This window comes from Lynx canadensis, chromosome D2 (assembly GCF_007474595.2).
Source record: "Lynx canadensis isolate LIC74 chromosome D2, mLynCan4.pri.v2, whole genome shotgun sequence".
Classification (NCBI taxonomy): domain Eukaryota; kingdom Metazoa; phylum Chordata; class Mammalia; order Carnivora; family Felidae; genus Lynx; species Lynx canadensis.
In genome coordinates, this window is record NC_044313.2 from 30,703,469 (window position 1) to 30,713,276 (window position 9,808).

A 9,808-nucleotide genomic window follows, 5' to 3' on the forward strand; every position below is an offset into this window, starting at 1 on the left:
ACAGAAAAGATCAGCAAGTGTGCTTCATTTAACTCTGTGAGCAGTTACTGAATACCCACTCTATGCCAGGCCGAAAGAAGACCATGGGATGTGTCCAACCCTTCAAGGACACCAAAATATAACCAAGTGATGACTACATTCTGAGATAAGTGCTAAGGTGTAGAGAGTTTCCTCAGAGTTAGGCCCAGGAAAGGTTTTACAAACTACATGACATTTGAGCTTGGACTTCAAGGATTAGTATCCTATCCCCAGACAGCAGATAAAAGAACATGGTACACAAAGCCAGGAAGGCATGAAAGGTGCCTGGAAACACAGAACCTCTGGGACTTCAAAACTCGGAAAGCAGCTGCCAGGGATGCAGCAACAGGGATGACTGCAAAGGCCCCAGAAACATGAATGGAGGGGACCCGCCCTAAAAATAGTACCAGAGCAGGCAAACAGTGACACATGTCTAGAAGTGCAGTCACTAGGAGGTGACTAAGCTAATGGGGAGTTGCCTCCCTTTCTTGATTTCATTCATAGTCTCTCTCCACCTCTCTCCCTCTCTTTCCCTCTCCCTCTCCCTCCCCCCTTCACTTCCCCCCTCTCTCTCCCTCCCTCCCTCCCTCTCTCCCCACTGGAGGAAGTAGAGTGGGAGGCAAGCGTCTATAAGAATTCACAGCTACCCCAGGAGCAACTGCAGATACTGGAACTATTCACCAAAATGCTCACCTGCCGTTACAACAGCCGGAGGCCAGGCAGAGCACTCAAAGGACCCCTGTTCCAACAGGGGCTCCAGGGGCCCCCTGAAGTAATAATCATCAGATGATCGACTGCAGGGTGTCACTTCCACACAAGCACACTGGCAACAAACTCACCAATCACTTCAAACCATAGCCAGCTGCGGGGAGATGCAAGGCTTCTGACTAAGAAGTGAAAATTCTCTGAGGAAGTAAACAGGCACGAGCATAAAGGGTTGATGGGTGCTTATAAAGCATCATTAATTACAAGAGTCAAAAGAGATCATGGAGTTCAAACCAATTTCAACTGCGGAACCCTTTGTTCAAACAACATCTTGCATGAAAGTCAGAGATATAAAACAAATAAAAGAAAGGAAGGCAGAGCTTACCTAAGTCTACCAACCCCTCACTCTCTACAGAAGCCTCCAAGATACCCCTCTGAACCCCTCCCCCCAGGGCTCAGGAGAATAGGGGTTTTTTAATCATCAAAGTAACACATGCTTATGGTGTTAAAAATCCAAACATACCAAAAGACTTGTAATAAAGGGCAAAAGGAGTTCTCTGCCTACTCTTACGCCTTCCTACCTTCCACTGTTTTTCCCCCAGAAGAAATGACTTTTCACTCTTTTTACTGTTTCTGCTTTAAATTCTTCGGAGAGTTTCCTTTACCTTGCTAAATGATATGCCTGTACTTCTGTATCTTGATTTATTAACTTTAGAAACCTTGTCCTGTTTTCTGCACTGACAGAAGAGAACTTAGCTCAACCTGCCACCCTCACCTCCCAATATAGTCACAGCACTATTTGAACTTGACTTTTATTTTTATCAAAGTAATACATGCAATTAGTTTAAAATTCCAACCAGGGACAAGGGCTTATAGCAAAAACAAAAACAAAACAAAAAAAAAAACAAACAACCAAAAAAGCCCAGAAGCCCTGTCCTGTCTCTTCCTTCCCTCTCATTGCCCCCATGCTCCTTCCCACTAAGGTAGGTTGGCTCGTGGGAGGAGAAAACTTCTGTTTGGTCCTCCCCCCTTTTTTTTCAATTGCATTCACCACGTTTTCTAGCAAAGGCTTTATTGTGGGCTTTACTATGCTCTTTGTTATGTTCACTGATGTATCCCACATATCTAGAATAAGGTCTGACTCAACAAATATTTGTTGAATTCATTAACAGAAAATTCTGTGGAAAAGGGAGAGAACGAAGTAGGGCTTCTTGGAGATGGTGTACAACCAGTCATTTTACAACTGATTCATTCTATGGGAAGGAATGGATATAAATGAAAATTTTATTTTATACAAAAGGCACAGTGCTTCTGGACGGTGCGAGGGGGGTGCTATAAAGATAAAGACCTCAGTTCAGACCCTCTTATTGGTTTTACATGTTTGGACAAGTCAGTCCAATTAATTGCCTTGGAAAGAAAGTAGCTATTTGCTTAGGTTGGTGGAGGCCAGGTGGGAAATGAGTGTTGAGAAGTGCCCTTTGCCAAACCCACCATCCCAAGGACAGTTCCTGCTGTGAAAGGAGGAGCCAAGATGCTTCCTCCAAGGGTGACAGCCACCATGGGCCCCAGAACCACAGGCCATTAGCCCAGAGCTGGGCCCCGGGCATGGCCGGGGAGAAGAGAATGCAGTCCTGAGCCCAAGAACTGCACACTGTGAGTCCTACCTTCCAGATGCGTCTCATAGCCCTCTAGTCCCAGGAAGACTTTCCTGAACCATCCCACTCCCAGCACAGGGCTTTACAGACACCTCTCCGTGGCTAGCATCTTACCGTGTTTTGCCTGGTAAACTCCTACAGAGCTTTTGGAATTCCTGACCACGGGCCAGGTCACAGGGCGGGTTCCAGTGATTGGAATGTTTCCATAGTCTTCAGAGTTCTGCCAGCCTGTTCACCATTCCCTGCCTCTGTGTCATCTACGACTCCTTCTGGCCCCCTGACATGTCCCTGTATCCATAGCTTCCTGAGCTGAAAAAAATATCACTGTCTCTTCATCAAGGCCATAACACCCCAGGCTCCTGTTTTTCCCGGGCCCGGTGCATCTGGCCCCTGCCCATCCTCCGAGCCCCTTCTTACCACTTCTCTCCCTCGCACCCTCCATGCCAGCCCCAGCCATGATGGACTTGGAGTTTTCAGTCCCCCAACTCTGCTACACTCTGCATCATTTCCAAGCCTTCATCTATGCTCTGCCTGGATCATTCTTTCCCTCTACTTCACCTGAATAAATCCCCTGGGGGTCTCAAATTTAAAATTCACTACCTTGGGTAGTACTGGTTTTACTTTATTTTTCCATACATTTTGTTCTGATTATGTTTATTAAAATGTTATTCTTGGGGTGCCTGAGTGGCTCAGTCGGTTAAGCATCTGACTCTTGGTTTCGGCTCAGGTCATGAACTCATGGTTCATGGGTTTGAGCCCCGCATAGGGCTCTGTGCTGATAGGGCAGCCTGCTTGGGATTCTCTCTCTCTCTCTCTCTCTCTCTCTCTCTCTCTCTCTCTTTCTGCCTCTCCCCTGCTCACTCTCTATCTCTCTCTCACACACAAATAAATATTTTAGAAAATGTTATTCTTTGTTGAATCTAATAATAAAAATTGAGAACTGTAAAAAATTAAATTAAAATAAAATAAAATTTACTTCCCTGGGGAAGCCTTCCCTGGCACTTCAGCCATGGTTAGGTGTCCCTATTATGAGCACCCCATGCTTGCCCTATAAAATAATCATACTTCCTAAAATTTATTTTTATTTCCTATTAGACCATAAGCCCTTTGAGGGCAGGAATCTTGTCTCCTCAGTTGCATTCCCAGTGCTCAGCGTAGTACCGGGACATAACAGATGCTCAATCAATACTTGTACAGGAAGCTGGGTTGACTGATAGGATAGAAGGTGTCTCCATTCAGTTCTCCAACACTGAGCCTCAGGAAGGGAAAGGCATGGTTCCAATCAAAAAGGGCTTTATAATCTTGTTTGGGAAACCCAGCTTAGACCTCCTGACACAGTGAGCAAATGACAGGTGCCCCAGTGACCTACAGAGACAAGCCATGAGTGTTGTGGGTAAGCTGAGGTGGGAGAGATTCCCGGGATCTGGTGACCAGAGCCTGCTCCTGGCCCAACAGACCAGAGGTGGCATTCTGAAAGATGAGGTGTTTCATACTTAGAGGATAAGGACAGGCAAGGCTGGACAGAATTGCAGCTAGAATGAGGGGAGGGGAGATGTGTGTGAAATAGCAGACCGTGCAGGCTGATTTGAACTACTCTAGAGAAACAAGGCTGGAGCCAGATAACACAGAGCCATTAAAGTGAGGCAATGGGGACCTGAGAAGGAACCAAAAGAGTGAGGAGCAAAAGGAAAGCAATGTGCCAGAATGGGTCATCTGGGAGCATCTAAGGGAGGGAATAGACAGGAGGGGCTGAAGCAGGAGGGAAGCTTTGTGCTGGATGGAGGGGAGAAGATCGGTCACTGCCTAGGAATGAGGGCAAAGGGACAGATTCAAGAAACATTTTAAATGGGGTCACCACAGGCCGCTGCTTCTGACTGAGTGCATCAGATGAAAGAGGGAGATGTGTAGACAAAGGGGATGCAGGACTGTCCATCGCCATGGCTGGGAGATGGCATGGTCGGAAATCACAAAGGCAGATTAGATAACTCTATACATGCCCAATGTAAAGGATAGAAGCTTCTGGGATTTTTTTAAGACTCAGGGGATAGTGCAAGACTATGGGTTAAGACTTGGGAGGTCTCTCTATAAAAGTCATAGTTGATACCATAAGAACGGGTCACTTGACCTTGGAAGAGAGATAAAGAGAGCCATGAGAAAGAGACTGACTGTCTTGAGCAAAATGATGCAATTCAAGTCAAAGATCCCTCAGTTTAAATCCCAGCTGGGTCACTTACGAACTGGATGGCCTCAGGCAGGTTCATGAACCTCGCAGAGCCTAGTTTCCACATCTGCAAAGTGGGGATAAAAATGCCATCATGGGATTTTTGTAAGCAGTATATTAAATGACCTCTGGAAAGAGACACGTTTGACTCCAAGTCTGAACGGATGTTCAGCAAAGGCAGATCACGGGGGAAGGAATCAGTGCAAGAAGAAAAGGGTGTCAGATTAAGACCCAGCACCCTGGAACATCACAGAAGCCCAAGGAGACAAAAAGCTCTGGGAGCCAGGATGAACAGTGGCAGGTATTATAGAAAGTTCAAGGGGAACTGGATTGGCAGGAATTACATTACTGACTCTTTTGAGAACGGGATTTCGAGGAGTACAAAAAGAGCTGGGGAACAGAATACAGAAAAATGCAAGAGAAAGAAATCCACACAAAGTCACCCCTATCACTCAGGATGTTAGGGCTGCAAAAAGATTATCCCAGGAACATGGTTTGAACGATAAAGACATTTAATTAGACAAGAAGTCTGGAGCACGGCAGCTTCAAGGCCACTTGCTCAGAGGCCTTCCTGGACCACCCACTGCAGGTGGCTCCTGTCACTCTTCTTCCCTGGACTCTGCCCTTGGTCTCCTCGCATTTCACATGCCCCTCTTCGTCTGTTGCTTTGCCTGTGTGTCGCCTGGCCCATGCACTACCACATAAGCTCATTATGGGTGGGAACGACACGCCTCTGGTCTACCATAGTAGTACGCTCCCTAGCGCTAGGTCTGGAGAATAGCAGATGCTTGATAAATGGTTGTTGAAGGAATAAAAAGACGGACCATGGTAGTGAGAGAGGGCCGAGAGGGGAGACATGGAGGCAGATTCAAACCCAAATCCCTGCTCAGAGAGGGTTCCATCCACCCCTCTGTGTCCAGGAGGGTGTTTGCTAAGCCCCCTCTGCCTTCAGACTGGCGTGTGGGCAGCCCTGGGCACCTGGAAGGGAGGAGGGAAGGCTTTCCAGATGCCCCTGTTATTAGCAGCCCGGACACAACTCTGCCCCACGAGGACCCTCCCTTTCTCTATCTGCTCCTAAGGGAGTCTCTCCTGACTGCCACATTGGGTTCTTGGCAACCACCAGTCCAGAAAGATACCCTGAAACTGGAGGATATTCAGAGATGAAATATCTGAAACAGCGCAGGAACAGGGGAAATGGAATAATTGTAACAGATGAAAAGACCACCTCTGGGCTTGCCACGTTAGGCAGAACAGGACAGTTGCACGCAAGACTCTAAGGGTGTGAAGCCCCACAGGGGAGGAGTCGTACTGGGGATGACATGAGAGGGTGTGATTATGTGAAATGGAATCAGATGGGAATTTGGGGCTTAGTGGCAGGAACCATTTCCTCCCAGGGAAAACTCTGAGTTTGGGCAGTGGTTTCCTAACGGAAGGACTGAGGCGCCACCCCAGAAGCATTTAAGCCCACCTTAAGTCAAGCCTGGGAGATTCTGCAAGTATGGTGGCCTCATTCTAGAAGGCCCGGGTCAGCTACTGGAGGGGAAGAGGTAATCTGACGGCAGCATGGTATAACGGTTCTTACACAGGCTCTGTGGTCAGAGAGAACTGGATTCCAGTCTCGGTGTCTGACTGGTGAAGTGCAGTGGAGACGGCACTGGATGAACAGTTAGGAAACCTACATCTAAATCCCAGCTCAGCGTCTTACTAGCTGTGTGACACCCAACAGGTCACAGTCCCTCTCTGGACTTCGAGTTCTCCATCATCTAAAAGAGGAAAGTAGACCTCATGACCCTAAGGGCTTCCCCAGGCCTGACACCTGCAATCTGCAGAATGTCCAGCCCTCCAGCTGTTCATATATGTCTGGATTTCTTTCCCTCATTAGGGTCATTTTACATGCAAGACAGCAGGAAACTGGAATCCTCTGGAAGCCTCTGAAATTGAAGTCGCTGAGTGGCAAAGCGTCCGCACAACACAGTGGGCAGGGATTCCCTCACGGGCCCCAGCGTGGCCCATCTGCTTCATCTGGAGCCCTGTCTTGGGGGGCAGAAAGAGCCAGCTGGGAGGACCAGGTGGAGATGGTCCCCTCTGCCCCCAGGACCCCAGTCCTGCATAGAGATCCATGGCCAGATAGAAGCTGGGCCCTGGGGAGGAGCTCTCGGCTCATGGCCAAGGCAGGGGACCAGCTGGCCCCCGCCTTGCTTCGCACAGACTTGGGCTGGCTGGGCACTGCCTGTGGCTCAGCACTCAGCAAGAAGACAGACCCCGCATCGGCAGCAGCCTGTTTCTTGGCCCTCACTCTGCATGACCCCAAGCTAAGAGCCTCATCTACATGAGAAGAAAGGTGGTACCCTTGTTACACCCACTTTTCAGATGGTCAAGCAACTTGCCCAAGGTGACACAGCTAAGTGTAAAGTCTGTCCAACCCCCATCTGTCTTATACCGGATCTCGTTCTCTTTCCGGGGAGTCTCCACTCCCCTGGTGGGAATTCAGAGACTAGAGGCCAGCGTATTCCAAAATCCCACCCCTGGCAGCCTGCAATTGCATTAGCCACACCTCAGAATTAAAGCACTGTATCTCTGAAGGTCCCAGAGTGGCCATGATGAACAGGAAATGTATCAGAATGTCGGCCACTCCAACAGCCCTTAAGCAAATGGGACATGGAGTCAACAAGTGTCGATAGGGGCTGGGACCAAGGCCCTTAGGAGGGGAGGGGAGGGGACTTCAGAGATACCCAAGGAGGTCCTCCTAAAGGAGGAGGAGCCTGGCCCAGTGGAGCGACCCAGTGGACCGTGGTACTTTCCTCCCATGCTTGGACCCAGCCCAGTAATCTAAAAAGACTGGGGATGCACAAGGCCAGGGAAACTCTGGAGAGGCCTCAGAGTGGGGTTCCGGCTGCATGGGGAGGGTGGCGGCTACAGCCCTGCCCTCAGCATCTAAATCAGGCCACACAGGCTCTGGAGCTTCCGGGCACCTGATTGCTTTGGGACCCAGGGAACTATCTCTGGAAAAAAGATGGGACAGGCTGCTAGCCATCCACCCTGCCTGAGCTCACTGGGTTTTCTGGCAGGGAGGGAGCCCCTGAGCGAGGGGAGGGCCATGTTTTGAAATAAGTAGGGAAGCCTGCAGAGAGGAGATGAGGCCGGTGGAGTGAGTCCACAGCTCCTGGGGTCCTGTTGGAGAGACCAGAGGGCCTGAGAAAAGCCTTTCCAAAGAAGAAAGGCAGGCTCAGAGCCCCTGGCCACGGGCCACCACACCCAGCAGGGAAGGCCAGTCCACCTACCCTCCGTGCTCCAGAGATAATAATATAAAAAATAGCAGCATGTGTTACTGAACATCAATTCTGAGCTAGATGATAGGGATACAGCAGGGCACAAAACAGACAAAAAGCTGTGCCCTCATGGGGCTTATATTCTAATAGGAGTGACAAACAATACGTAGTACAAATAAATGGTACGTTAGAAGGTGATCATGCAAGAAGGATATAGAGGAGGGAGAGGAGATGGGGGGGGTGCCAGTGTGGGAGGAGGGGAGGCAGTTTGTAATTTTAGATAGCTTGGCCAAAGACCTCACTAAAGAGATGACATTTAAGTAAAGATCTGAAGGAGGCTAGGAAGCGAGCCATGTGGATTCCTGGGAGGAGCAGTCCAGTAAACAGAAGAGGGAAGTGCAAAGGTCCTGAGGCAGAAGTAGCCTGGCATGTTCAAGAGGTCAGTGTGGCTAAAGCAGACTGATGGAAGGGAGACAGCGTCAGACATGCGGGAAGAGTTAGAGGAAGCTTGGGTCATGTAGGGAAGACTATTACAAAAAACTATAGCTTCTGGGATCCCCTAAGGCTTGTGAGCAAAGGAGGGACATGATCTACCCTGTGTTTAACAGAATCATTCTTGCTGCTGTGTTAAGAATAGACCAAAGTAGAGGGGCACCTGGGTGGCTCAGTCGGTGAAGCGTCCCACTTTGGCTCAGATCATGATCTCACAGTTCGTTGAGTTGAGCCCTGTGTCGGCTCTGTGCCAACAGCTCAGAGCCTGGAGCCTGCTTCGGATTCGGTGTCTCCCTCTCCCTCTGCCCCTCCCCTGCTCACACTCTGTGTCTCTCTCCAAAATAAATAAACATTTAAAATAAATTTAAAAAAAAAAGAATAGACCAAAGTGGAACTGGAAAGCCTGGTTACTCTTATTATTACCATCATCATCACCACCAGTAACAACTACATAGCAATACCGGTTATTAAGCCTGTGTCAGACCCAGTGCTACTCCTTTAATTTTCATTAGATGTTGTAAATCTCACAGCAACCCTGGACAGAGAGAGGGCCTTATTTTCCCATCCCACAGCTAAGGAAACGGAGACTCCGTCAAAGCCAGAAAGTCACACACATACACCCCCTCTCCAACCTGGCCCCGCTCACCTGCCCAGCCCTGCCTCTCACACCCCAACTTCTAACCCACCAGCCCCAGACAGCTACCCCAGTTTCCCCAATTCCATAGTCTCCAGGCCTCTGAGCTTTCCTCACATGCTGTTCCACTGCCGAGAATGCTCTTCTCCCACTCCCAACTGCCACGCAAACTCCCATTCATCCTTTGAGAGACACTCAAGCTCTGCTTCCTTGGGGGCCCTCCCGATTGCTTCCAGCTTGGTGGCTCCTGTCCTCTTCCTGGAAATACAAGCATTGTAACGATCCTGCAGCGGGCCTCCTGAAAACCATACGAGTCCAAGGCCAGGGCCAGTGTTCTTCGCCTCCATTTCCCCAACAGTTTTGCATCCAGGTTCGAATCCTAGACACGGTATTGGGTATCCTAGGGGAGTTCCAATTTTTCCACTGCATTTTTATTCTAAATCACATTCTTCATACATGTTCATTCAAGGGCCCACCCGGCTGACCTGGGACAGATCGGCGCAGACCTCGGGCTGATGGGAGCCAACATGCTTTTGGAGAACAATGGTTGCAACAGAGGAGGTGGTACATATACAGGGAGCACTCTGTGCTTTAGCACAGCCACCCCGAGTTCGAATCCTCCTCTGCCTCTACTGTGTGGCTGTGAGAGCATTCTTTAGCCTGGGCCTTGCTTTATCATCTGTAAACCGGGGCAAATGACGTCCTCCGTATGGGTTGCATGAGAGCTGGCAACAGCACCAAGCAATGGAGATGGTGTTAATGCTCCTTGCTCACCCCCATCCCTAACCCAGCTCTGTCTCCAGAAGCCTCTTGT